Source organism: Amblyomma americanum, chromosome 1, assembly GCF_052857255.1.
Source record: "Amblyomma americanum isolate KBUSLIRL-KWMA chromosome 1, ASM5285725v1, whole genome shotgun sequence".
Classification (NCBI taxonomy): domain Eukaryota; kingdom Metazoa; phylum Arthropoda; class Arachnida; order Ixodida; family Ixodidae; genus Amblyomma; species Amblyomma americanum.
The window spans coordinates 285136337-285149338 of NC_135497.1; positions in this window are offsets into that span (position 1 = coordinate 285136337).

The window sequence follows — 13002 nt, forward strand, 5'->3', positions numbered from 1 at the left end:
AGAAATAGATTATCATAGCGAAGAACAAAAATGCAGATCTAAAACAACCATAGTTACTAATGATACTGCACGAAATACTAAAAGAAATATACGTTGCAGTGCAAACATTTTAAGTATTCATTAATATAAGGCACATTAGAAATTATCACTAAAACGACGCCCCGCAGCGGTGGCGCCACGAACAACTCTAAGAAAGATCGGCAGAGTGCGGAAGCATCGTTTGATCCTTTGAGAGTGTTTACTCGGCGTATTCGGACACTGTAGTTATAGTTTTCTTATAAAAATTGGTGTTTTTCGCGACATAGATGGCGCACACTGAGGGCGCGCGCGAACTCGTTTACGGAGAACTCGCTCGACAGATTTTGTACAAGTTTTGTACAAACTGCTCGCCCTATTGAAAAGGACGGCTTATCAATCTGAGTGAGGACGAGTCGGCGAGACATGAATGCGGTACAATTGCAAACGTGGTAAAGAATAAACATGCCCGCTATATTCGCGCAGAAGCAAGTGGGCTAAAAAAATGGCCGTGGTTTAGCTCTGGTTAAACCTGGAGTGAAGCGATAGCTACAGCCGGCCGAGTGGAACTCGCTCAGTCGAACTGCAAAGTCAGTCTTTCGCCGCTGTGTTTCGCCTGGGCGTTCCTTCTGTTTTTTTTGTCCCTGGACGTGCTTTCCCCTGCCTGATGTTCGGTTTTTCTAGGGTGAAATACTTGGGAAAACGGTCTTGGACAAAACCGTGCCAAAGCATACCGAAGGGCATGCTGTCGCAGTGGTGAAAGTAGTTTCTATACATCCGAGACTTTGTGGAATATTTTGATAATTGAAGGGATTTTCCGAAACTGGCAAGAGAAAAATCAGCCAAGTGGCTTGTCCTGAGCTGCTGCTCGTGGGAGCTATATCAGGTCGCGTCAATACGCATGAGCGTTCCGCTCAGTCAGGCAACTGCAGGCCCAGCTCACAGAAATAAAACAAAAGTTTTCGTTTCTTCGCGGTAACAAATATATCCAAATCACTGACAACAGTTGTGACAAAGATGTCAAAGACGTCAGTGAAAGATACGTTGACATAACTGATCTGGTTACCAAACGGAGTGTATCAGGAATAGCGTGGGGATGACTATATTCAATTAGCACTGCAGATGTGTGCGTTGCTACGAAGCGGCTATCCTCGGCATAATTTTTTTTAGTATCACTGGCGTGCAGGAAAAAAAAGCGGATAACGATAATTTCAAAACACGAAAAAAACTACGTAGGCGAACTGCAAGTTCTGATCTCTGCCACAGTCAGTGAAGCCTACAGGCGGCTGATACTGAAGCATACTTAGATGGAGGCGCAAATTGTTGCAGTAGCTGGCGGGAAATTCATGGTTTCTTCAGTTCAGCTCGCCGTGATGAATTCTAAAAGATGCATAGTGAAGATAAGAGTTCAATTACCGATAAAGATTATTGCAGTCAATGAAATCTTATACGAAGTAATAGGTAACACAGATAATCAGGACTTCAATCGGGATCTGCTGCGTGCTCCGGCCTACTCGGGTTTAGAGTTCAAGCGGCTGAAGACGCGGCTGAATCCCTTCTCATACACGACAATCGTCACGTCCATTGTGGAGACCCTAAGGGAATTCTTTATGCTTTGAAGTCTATCTGCGACGTTCGTCTCAGCCAAGTGGCACATAATGGAGCCGACGGTAGAACATTCAAGCCTGTAAGGGGGCCAGAAGTCTAGAAGACTGCGATAGGGTAAGATCTTCCACGTGCCGCCCAGGAAGCGGGCTTATTTTCTCTTTTAGTTAGCGGCCGAGGATGTTATTCAGTTCTGCAAAACATAAAGCAATGTTGATTTTCAGACTGAACCTCAGAATAATGTCCTAAATTAGATGTTAAAAAAAGGCAAACGCTTCTGAGGGTAGCTTTCTGGCGCGAAGGCATCTCGCTTTGATGCGTTGCAGAGGTATTCTCGGTTCTTTGGTTCCCTGGTCAGTGGCTATTGGGTGTTCAGTTACGCCGTTGGAGAAGAACCTTATATTAAATGAACACGCATGCGAAATTGGCCTGAAAAATCATTTTTTTTTCTTTTCAACGCTGTGTATTCAACCCTGTGGCTGTTTCAAGTGGAAGTTGTTTCCACTTTTTGCCTGAACCAACCCTCATCATTTTCGTGATGAAAATAAAACGATCGATTGATTCATTGATAATCAGATTACTTACTTAAAATTTAATAAGAGCAATAAAAAATAGGATTTTAATTATTGCAAAGTTATAGTAATGGCAAACATTGGACGTACACTGAACAAGCATGCGGCACGACCCTATAGCCATGCGGGACAAGCAGCTAGGGCGGAACAAAGTGGAAGCTCATCAATTCGCAATAGCGCATATCTTTTCATGACAACAAACGAGATAGATTACGCATGCATGAGACAATGTTGCATGATGCTGCGCGTGACAGACTGCGCGCCGTGAGCGAGGTATAAAGCGCGGCCGTCCACGCGGCAAAAAGAAAAACGTTGTGCTTGCCCCTTACGCGTCATCGAAGAACCCGCTCTTTGTCAGGATGACGTAAACTCCCGCGACACTGTCTTTTTTTTTTTCCTGCTTTGGCTTCCTTCCTTGACCGCTGAAACGGGTTTCTCTCTTTTCTTAGTGACCTCCGTCTCCTATACGGCGAACAGTCGGAAATTGCGGGCGAACCGGTATTGTCCGCCACCTGTTGTCTTGAATTCGCCGCAGATAGTACTACACCTTGTGGCGTCATTCATGCGACTGGTTTGCACAGTGTTCGACAAAGCGCTTAGCCACCGCGCTGTGGCAAGTATATGCTTTACGAGTAGCTGATTCCAGGGAATCGGATATCTGAAAAACCCCATTCGCACACTCCTCCTGATTGGTATTTCCCTTTAAAGTCGATTTTTTCTTCGCCTGTCCTCTGGGTTTGTCCGCGTCTTGTCGCATGCTTGCTCGATAACTCGACGTCGCTTTTCACATTACAAAAAAAAAAAGAACGATTCAGAGAATGCATGCTTTAAAGTGTGCCCCTTTAGTGGTGCGGCTAAAAAACACTGCTTCAATAAAAGCACGCGTCAAGCGTCGAATGAAAGCAACTAATCAAAGCAAGCAGGGCACAACTGCCTTTGCGTATTACTTTATCGGATGTGGCCGTGTACACCTACTGCCATGCGAAGTCACAGATAAATTGGACACTTCTTTGGTTTTCTTCACGTGCTTGTTGTGTTATGCGCGGCAGTACATTTACCCCACAGTGCGTGGCAACCAACCTGTGCGGTGCATGCAAGGGCACTCGATCGGTGACTGTTTGGTGTCAGGGCTGCACGGGCCTTGTCGTGGTTAAACTCTCGCTCATTGTTTGCCTAGCGTGCAGTGCGAACTACAGGTGGCGCGAATAAAACATTAAATAAATCCGCATATGCATGGAGTTCTTTTTAACCACTGCCTATACCACGAATTGCTTTATAGCTTGCACTGCACATGAGTCTGAGATGGCACTACAAATAGCGTCAGAAAAAAAAATAAATGCTGCCGCTTAACGCTGTGACCGTGGGAAATTTTAGTGGTAACATCAAAAAGTGGCTATAGAGCACCATGTATACGGCATATCTCAACGTGAGGAAAATAACGGGTATTAAGAGCAACACCACCCTTCAACCTGTCAGTCGACTTTAATGAGACCCCGCCTCGTCACCGTCATGTGCTGTTGCCCGCCCTCTTCAAGGCAACGTGGTGCGACACCCCCATGTCGAAATGCTCGCGATTATTCCTGGAGTTAGCCACTATGAAAACCAAAAATGAAAGGAAAAAAAGTGGTTGGGTTTTAACGTAGTTAAACTGAGTAGAAGTGCGAAAGCATGTGTTTAGCCTGGCTGGCTCATGGTTTTTGCTTTGCTGGGTCGTCATCACGTCTGGCGACGATATTACACTCAAGTTAAGCGCTGATCAAGGTTTAGCTGATTTCATCTGTTCGCGCCGCAGATGGAAGTTGATGAAGACGACGATGTGCAATGCACAGCGCGAGAGTGTGTTGCAGTTTAGCACGAGGCGTGCTCGGCTGGTGGGGATAGGATAGTGCTTTCGTGCAGTGAGTGGCCAGCGAAGCACACCTGTTCGTTCCGCCGCGGGTTCGAAACCCAGTCCCGGCAGTATTTATTTTATGTCTGCATGTGGCTGTTGCTATGCTAGGTTTTGCAATGGTCACCTTCAAGGTCGAGCTTTTCACAAATTGGGTGAGCCGGTTAGACCTCGTGAAGTAGTATTTTCGCAATAAAGGATAAATTTCAAGGTCTTGTTCACCCTTTGTGAACTACAGGCTGTGTTGTTGCGTCTGCTTTTACATTAGGCCCGACAGGCTCCTCGTTTACTGCTCCGCTCTTCTGATTCGCTCTGCGTTCTCCCTTTGAAAGTTCGCGGGTTCGCTCGCGCTCTCCGGGAACGAAAAATCTCGCCTTCGATCCCGGCGGCTGTAAACAACCGCACTGCGCCTGAGCCCCATTTCGCCGCAGCCCGTGCGATCTGATGTGGCTGCAGTTTCACAGCCACTGGCAAGCGAAAGCCTGCGTACGAACAAATGCGCGTCTCAGGGCAAAGAATAACGTAGCGACATTTAAAAGCAGACATATTCCAAGAACGTATAATACACGCACCCGATTATCGATTACTTGCATTGCGAAATAGTAGCAGGTTGGTTAGTCTCGGAGCTTTTGCAAAACTCTCGAAGCTGGTTACGAAACTTCAACTTTATACCCGGCTCCATCGCCGTGGCCACTTCGTGGAGGACAAAACGCGACGGCGCCGCATTTGAGCTGGACATCCAGCTATTAGTGGCGTCCTTGCAGCTTTTATTTCTCCGTTATATTCGTGCTTCGGGCTGCGCTGCGAAGCGGCTGAATGCCGCAGCTGACGCAGTAGTGCGGTAACCGCCAAGTTTTTAGTTTCAGTTTATTCACTTCATATTTGTGAAATGCAAAATCCGGAAATACTGATTGATCTCGTAGCAAACGGCTCGTTTCTGGTCAAAGAACTGTACATACAGGGTGACAATTCAAAAGGCAGAACCTATAAAAAATGTAAGAATTTTCTGTCAACGTGAGTATGCAAATTTAAAAGGACAACAGTGTTAAACAACTGATCATAAAATACTCACCGTGAATGCATGCAGGTATAGCAAGCCTATGCAATAAAAACAAACGGACACTGAGTATTTATTAAGGTCTTGCGCGACTGCAAAAAAGGGAGCAGGAAGGTATGTAGGACTGCAGAAATGTCTAGCGAGTAAAATATCTATCATCAGGTAATTTTTCTCTTAAGCAGCAAAACTTCTCTTGTCTTTACAAGTAGTGAGTGTTCCTTATTTTAGTACCAGCAAATTGCAAAAATCATTCCCCTCTGACTTTGTGTGTTGATCGGAGATTGAAATTTCCGAAAGACTTCTAGTGAACGAATAGGGGAACGAACAATGCTACATGAAAATGGCCGTTGTATTTTACTTTGTTGTGAACCGGAACAGATGTTTTTAAACGGATGTAATAAAATAATAAAGGAAATAAAGGTAATAATAAAGGAAAAATCCGCAACTTGCGAAACAGCGGCTTGTTGCAATGGTTCTAGTTGGATTATTTAATACGGACTACAACATGCTTTTGCAATAGCATAATGAGAGCTCAATATGCTTTCTAGGTCCCACCGCGAGCTTTGCCAGGATAAGATATCATGTCGATATATTTATACAGGAACCCCTGTATGAAGATTGCATGATGAAGACTAAATGTATTCGTCACCACATATTGACGCTCATTAATATAACTTGCAAGGAAGCGAGAAATGTTATGATGAAAGCTATCGTGAATTAACTTTGTTACTACAGAATGACGAACTGTGTCGAATAACATATGCGACGTGGATTATGTTATTCATTATGCTAAGGAGCAACGTTGGCCTTTAATTACTTGGACCGTCATGTTCACAGTTCTTATTTGCTAGTATAACCGCCGCTTTCTTTAGAACTCACAGATATTTAGACACACTAATAAAACGATTAGAAAGAGAGCATAAAACGAGACGAAGGATATTAATATATTCTATAAATAACCGTAAGCTTATAGAATCTCGACCTGTTGCTTTGTTCACAGGCATTTTTTGTAACGCTCGATTAAATTTTTCTAATTCAGCTTTTAACATCGGAAAGCTATTAGGAGTGCTGGACGTGAGATTGGTTCCGTTATTTTAGTCCGTTATTTTATCTACAACCCTTTTTCTTTACGCATTCACCACATTACGGGAGAAAGAGTAGCCGGTTCATTAAACGGATGGCGACATGTACTCATATTGCTGCGAAGGAAGAGCCAGACGTTGACACGCCGGTTGTTTGGGAATTTTCGCCAGTAATATAATCGAAGGGCTGTGGGTTTGTATGGCTCGAGTGCTAATAAGAGGTTGCTGGGAAAAACACTGCAGCGGCTAAGGTGGTGTTGGACGCCAAACGCAGTACAGAGCACACAATAGTGAGGAAGACAAGACGCCGGCGTCAGGCGAAGCATCTGGACAATGATTTTATTTCGGAGACGTTTGACACATTGACAAGTTGTGACCCAGTATGAGTCAATATCGCTTTTTAATAAAGTTGTAGTCTTCCTTCTTCATGCTGCCGCCTTGCTCCTGTAGATTTCAAGTTCCTGGAAAATCCCTGTGAGACAGGAATAAAAAAAAACACTAAATTATGTTCTCACGTTGGCAAGCCCAGCTTTTCGTCTGGAACAGCTGTTTCCTTATTGGACACCCGACGCATTCTGCAAAGAAATTAAGTATATATTTATATGGACAAGGCAAATGAAATGAGGGGCTCGTTTCACAAACATATGAAGAAAGCCAACAGTCACCGAAACCAAGGTGCATAGGGGAATTTGTCTATTTTTTTTAATTGGTAGTGCCAATCAATTGGTTTAAAGAAAATTACTTATAAAGCAGCAGAAAAAACAACCATGTCACCGGTTGGATCCAAACCCACGATATTCGGAGGTCGTAGGTTCGGATCGCACCGGCGGCATGGTTGCTTTTTCTGCTGCTTTGTAGGTAATTTTCTTTAAACCAATTGATTGGCACTACAAATTTACAAAAAATTGAAACATTCCCCTATGTACCTTAGTTTCGGTGACTGTTGGCTTCCTTCATATATTTGTATATATATATATATATATATATATATATATATATATATATATATATATATATATATATATATATATATATATATATATATATATATCAGTTCGGGAGATCAAGGTGCCTTAATTAATAAAGCGCTCACTCCCTACTGATTAACCAATTTATCGGAGCATTCAATCAACCTGAAGAAATAAAATCGCTCCTCAAGACATCTGTAAATTTTAAATTCATAACCGCTCGTCTGTCACACCACATTTCTGCATTCGTAAACACCTCCCTCATGCCGCGACGTCACGAAGTTGCGGTGGCGCTGATGCCAGTAGCGACTTTCGCGCGGTAGGCAAAGCACGTTCCTCCCGTACGTGTCGACCGTAGCTGCCGCAGCTACCGGCAGGACGGCGCGGCCGCACCGAGACCGCGCACTCCAGAAGCAGCATGTATTGACCAGCTGCGTTGCTGTGGGATTCGCTTAGTAGCGTAGAAAGGGAGATTAAATCAGCCTCGACTGGTTTCTTGTAGATTAATACTGCAACAGGCCGTGGTATAATGTTTAGCGTGGGTCTCGATTGACACTGCCATTCAGAGCACGCGCCAAAGGTTTCGTACCGGGGAAGATGTTACCCTCACTCGCCTATACATCAACATTGTACGCTTAAAACACGACAAATAAAAAAGAACAGTGCAGATTTAGCTGCGCATGTTGTTATCACCCGGAGCCGTTTTGGTTAGCATGGGGCGCCGGCCGGCTCACTTGCGACGAAGGAATGCGTTTTTGTTGATTGCACAGCACATTTTAACGAGTGTGGCAGTTATACGAACATGCAAGGGAGCGTTAAATATTTACCTGAGACTATATTTTAATACGAACGACCTAATTTAATTTCATTCGTGCAGAGATGTATGATAAATTGGGCCGCTCTTGCACGGTCGCTGGCCGCCGCGGTGGCTGAGTGGCTATGGCGCTCGGCTGCTGGCCCGAAAGACGCGGGTTCGATCCCGGCCGCGGCGGTCGAATTTCGATGGAGGTGAAATTCTAGAGGCCCGTATACTGTGCGATGTCAGTGCACGTTAAAGAACCCCAGGTGGTCGAAATTTCCGGAGCCCTTCACTACGGCGTCGCTCATAGCCTGAGTCACTTTGAGACGTCAAACCCTAATAAACCAAACCAATCTTGCCCGATCACGTTAGTATGTTTAGAACAGCGCACATTAGTGTGTGCGAAAATGCACGTAAGCACATTTAGCTCTTCCCATTGCATGTTGTGTCATTAGCTAGTTAATGAGGTTGCGCGTGATTGCTAAGCTGTTTGCAAGAAAACAGCCGCGGGCAGGAATTGCCCGATTTGCAACGTTCTTTGGTCTTCGTTTTTGTCACCGCATGGCAATGGCGGGCAAACGATACCATAAAAGCACGCGGTGACAACGGCGAGCACGCCTAACTGTCTCCAGCATATGTTTAGTGTGCAGGCGAGTGGCATTTTGCGACCTGTGTCGCTGCGTCTTTCAAACCCCTGAGTTCCTCAGCAACCGATTCGTTAAGGGGGTAAGCTAACTGTCGGGTGAAGCACTTTAACGAGGTATTGGGGATTAAGCTAGTAAATGCAGCGCTAGCTGGTGTAAGGCACTGCACGGCAGGTGTGTCAACGGACGGCGAGCGCTCGTCTGCTCGGCCGAGAGAATGCCAAAACTTCCTCTCACTACTGTCCTGCTTTAAGAACTTCTTGGCTTGTGCAGCATGTCAAATACTGGTGATGTTATTCAAAGTCTAGAGTAGAAATCAACGGCAGCAACGCTACTACCAGCCACATGCATCACGATGCGTAGTGCTGAGCCCTTAAATTTCCCCGAACAGGCTGTACGTGTCCAACGCGAGCCCGTGTAGTTCGAGCTAAATTACCACGGTTAATGTATGAACCACTGTTATGAGTGGCGGAAACTGAACAAACGCCGACAAGCCTGAACACCCGCGCAAAAGACCTCCCCGTGACGCCCTCTCCCTATAGCCTCTTGCCCACCGCGAGCGCGCTAGGTACTGCAGCTGCACTTTGTACGCAAACATGCAGGTGGTCTATATGACCTACGCAAAGCTCTCTGAACAAACTCATAAAGCAAAAATTGGGTACACTTAAAGTGCACCTTAAGGGTATGATGTGATAGCGTTAATGGTTATTTCAGTGGCCTGGGGTCCTCCTTGCATATAGCTTTGCAGACACGGGCACTGTTGTTTTATTTTATTTTAGTTATTTTTAATTTTCGCTACACCACAAGACACACACAAAAGGCCTCTCTTTAATGAAGTCTAATGGACGTTTCTCAGTAGATCGGGGTAGCGCGCCTGACTAACGACCTAAGGGGCCGAGTGCGAGTCCCCGGCACGACCATTGTTCTTTTCAGCGCAATTGCTTTTCTTTCTTCAGACGTATTCATCATCATAATCATCATCATCAGCCTGACTACGCCCACTGCAGGGTAAAGGCCTCTTCCATGTCTCTCCAATTGACCCTTTCCTTTGCCAGCTGCGGCCACTGTTTCCCAGCGAACTTCTTAATCCCATCCGCCCACCTAACTTTCCATCACCCAGCTACGCACGCCTCCTCTTAGAATCCACTCCGTTACCCTTAAGGACCAGCGGTTATCTTGCCTTCGCATTACATGTCCTGCCCAAGCACATTTCTTCCTCTTGGTTTCGACTAGGATGTCAATGACACGCTTTTCTTCTCTCACCCATTCTGCCGGCTTCCGGTCTCTCAACGTTGCACCTATCATTTTTCTTTCCATAGCTTGCTGCGTTGCACTTATCTTAAGCTGAACCCTATTCCTTAGCCGTAGGTGAGTGCCGGTGATATACAGCTGCTGTATACTTTTCTCTTGAGGGATATTGGTAAACTGACATTCATGATCTGACAGAACCAGCCATATGCGCTCCACCCTATTCTTATTCTTCTAGTTATTTCCCTCTCATGATCCGGATAAGCGGCCACTACCTGCCATAAGTAGACGTAACGTAATCCCCTACCACTTGCAGCACTTCGATACCAATTCTGAACTGTTGTTCCCTCGCGAGACCGTTGAACATTACTTTGGTTTTCTGCATGTTAGTTTTAAGACCTACCATTCTGCTCTGCCTGTCAGACTCATTTATTATGCTTTCCAGCCCATCTCCTGAGTAACTCAGCAAGGCAATGTCATAAGCGAATCGCAGATTATTTAGGTATTTTCCATTAACTCTTGTCCCCAACTGTTTCCAATTCTCACCTCGGAATACCTCCTGTAAACAGGCGGTGAATAACATTTGCGAGATCGTGTCTCCTTGCCTAACGCCCTTATTGGAATTTTATTGCTGACTTTATGAAGGATTATGATAGCTCTGCAGTGGCTATAGATATCTTCCAGTATTTTCACATAAGACTCTTTTACAACCTGATTTCGCAATTCCTGCATGGCTACTGAGGTTTGCATTGAGTGCTTTCTCGTAATCAATAAACGGTATATGTAGGGGTTGGTTATATTCTGCGCATTTCTCTATCACCTGACTGATACGGTGAATATGATCTGTTGCCGAATATCCTTTACGAAAGCCTGCCTGATCATTTGGTTCATTGAAGTCTAAGGTTGTCCTGATTCTACGTATTTGCGATTGCCTTAATAAATACCTTGTAAGCAACGTACAGTAAGCTTATCGGTCTGTATTTTTTCAAGTCCGTTACGTCTCCTTTCTTATGAATTAAGATAATGCTAGCGTTCTTCTAAGCTTCTGTTACGGTCGAGGTCATAAAGCATTGCGTATACAGGGTGGCTAGTTTTTCTAGCACAGTCTCCCCTCCGTCCTTCAAGAGTTCTGCTGTTACCCGACGATCACCAGCTGCTTTCCCCGTTTGCATGCTCCTAAAGCTTTCTTTACGTCTTTCGTTACTCGCGGGATGCCCCATTGCTGTGCTCTGCTGCCTCTCTCATTAACGTTTTGAATACTTTGGCTACTGCTTAGAGTTGTGCAGAACGCTTTGGCCACTTTAAGTACCTTATTCATATTGCTAACGACATTTCTCTCTTTGTGTCTTAGCGCATATACATCTCCATGTTAAACTTCTTTATGTTGGGTTCCTTGCACTTATTTATTAACTTCGATAGTTCTGCTAGTTCTAATCGGTCTGTAGGGTTAGACGCTTTCATTCTTTGGCGTTTCTTAATCAGATTTTTCGGCTCCTGAAATAGCTTTTCTGTATCCTGTCGAACCATCCTACCGTCTACTTCTACTGCGCACTCCGTAATGATAGCTTTGAGATTATAGTTAGAGCCGAATATCTTTTCTGCAGTGATATCCTGAGTTCTTAAGTTTCCATCTCACCTCTAACTCGTCAATAGACTTCCGCGTCACTAGCTTCTTCCGTTCCCTCTTCACGTCTAAGGTAATTTCAGACCTCACAATTCTGTGGTCGCTACAACGCACCTTTCCGAGGACCTCCACATCCTGCGCGATACCAGGGTCAGCACATAGTATGAAGTCTATTTCATTCTTAGTCTCACCATTGGGGCTTTTCCACGTCCACTTCCTGTTCTATCGTTTCCGGAAGAAAGTATTCATGATCTGTAAATTACTTTTCCCTGCGAACTCTAGTAAGAACTCCCCCCTGCTATTCCTGGAGCCTATGCCATAGTCGCCTATACCGCCTGGTCTCCATGCCTACCTTCGCATTGAAGTCTCCCATCAGTACAGTGTACTGTGTTTTTACTTTGTTCTTTGCCGATTCCACGTCTTCATAGCAGCTTTCAACGATCTGGTCATCATGGTTGGATGCAGGCGCGTAGGCTTGCACCACTATCAGCTTGTGCCTCATATTAAGCCTACTTGCGATAGCGGCCCCGCTCTTGTTAATACTATAGAATTCCACTATGTTGCCAGCTATACCCTGATTGATGAGGAATCCCACACGTAGTTCTCATCTGTCCACTAATCCACGATAGCACAGTACTTGAACGCCCCTTAGTGCTGTATACGCCTCATCGGTCCTCATAACCTCACTAAGCCCTATGACATCCCATTTAATACCCGCTAGTTGCTCGAACAGGATTGCTAGGCTAGCCTGACTGGATAATGTTCTGGCGTAAAACGTTGCCAGGTTCAGATTACAATGGCGACCTGTCCGGAGTCAGCGATTCTTAGCACCCTCTGCTGCGTCACAGGTCTCACCACCGCCCTGGTCACTTGCTCCGCAGCCGCTGGGGACTCAGGGCCGAGAGTTAATTGGCTTGTCCATAGAAGGTTGTGGCGAAGTACTACACCAGGATGGCCAAATCCTGCTCCGGTGAGAAAGTGCGCTGTCGGTTCCGGTCACCGAGATCAGGCCGCACTTCAGGCCTGGTTATGCAATTCTATCGATACACGCAGTTTTTTTTTAAACCCGATGGAGAAATAATACGCGGCGCCGGGATTCGAACCCCCGGCTCTCTTGCCGCGAGGTTGATGCTCTACCTCTAAGCTATCGCAGCACCCCTAGAGCATTACGTAACGGTACAAGAATGATGTCATGACCCCGTAGAGCAATGAAGAGTCGTTTAGTGACGTCATAATTGATGTACTGTGTGAGCGTTTTTGGATGTTTGAATTACCCTGGCCACCGCCTTTCTTGTAAGGAAAGTAAATAAACTTCAGCTTGAACCCACGCGTGGTCGTGTGGCTGTGACGCCTAGACCTTCTCAACCGATCCCGATTTTCTCCGCTCAAAGGGACTCAACACAGTCGCGCTAGAACCTACAACGACTGGTTAATATTTATGCAAGCACTTTCGCTCAGGACGAGTAATGGCGATTTTCTGCACGGCCAATGGCGCGGGTT